Below are 960 nucleotides of genomic sequence, written 5' to 3' on the forward strand. Positions count from 1 at the left end.
GAAATGCACAGAAAGATAAATACCGCATGTCACCATTCATATGTGCGAGCTAAAAAACGTTGGGTTTCTAGATGTAGAGAGTAGAATTGTGATTATTAGAGGCTGGGAAGGGTGGGATGGGGAAGGGAGGATAGAGAGATGTTGGGTAACAGATAAAAAATTATAGCTAGATAGGAGGAATAAGTTCTAGTTCTCTAGTGCACTGTAGGGTGAATATGGTTAACTATAATTTATTGTGTATTTTCAAAAAGCTAGAAGAGAGGATTTTGAATGTTCCCAAAACAAAGAAACGATTACTGTTTGAGGTGATGGATTTGCTAATTACCCTGATTTGAACATTATACATTGTATACATGTATCAAAATATCACCCTGTATACTATAAATACATACTATTATTACAGTCAATTAAAATAAAAGGAAAAGAAATCGAATGTAGTAAAAAAGAAACGTATCTATTTGACAGACCTGGAGCAGTTACTGTCTGCTGCTAAGGTTTCCACTACAGATGCAAGAAAAAAGTGTCCTTATACTTTCTGTTTGTCTCACTGTGGCAGCCAACATTGAACAGAGGATACAGGTGGAAAATGAATGAACAAACAAACAAAAAATACCAAAGCTTAAGAGTTAAATGTTGTTAGTCCTAGGGTTATAATTTATCTTTATGTACTCAAATTTATCAATTCCTATGTGGCTAATACTTGCTTTCTTTAAAATTAAGGTATAACGTTCATACAACAAGCATATATTCTTAAATATCAGCCCAATGAATAAACATATGTATGTATGTAACTACATACCACAACCAAGATCAAGATGTAAAACATTCTTAGCACTCCAATAGACTTTCTCATGTCTCCTCCACCTTGGTGCCCCTCCCACTGTTCTGACCTCTTTCATGATAGATTAATTTTGCCTGTTCTGAACTCCATATAAATGATACCATACCATATGTATGTAT

General features: G+C 34.2%; 1 non-coding gene across 1 annotated transcript; it reads left to right on the forward strand.

Annotated features, from left to right (window-relative positions):
* Nucleotides 1-448: 448 nt before the first annotated feature.
* Nucleotides 449-581, forward strand: LOC112440901 (small nucleolar RNA SNORA31). The gene has a single exon (XR_003028891.1). It is a non-coding gene; the product is annotated as a small nucleolar RNA SNORA31 (small nucleolar RNA).
* Nucleotides 582-960: the final 379 nt, after the last annotated feature.

This window comes from Pan paniscus, chromosome 11, assembly GCF_029289425.2.
Source record: "Pan paniscus chromosome 11, NHGRI_mPanPan1-v2.0_pri, whole genome shotgun sequence".
Lineage (NCBI taxonomy): Eukaryota > Metazoa > Chordata > Mammalia > Primates > Hominidae > Pan > Pan paniscus.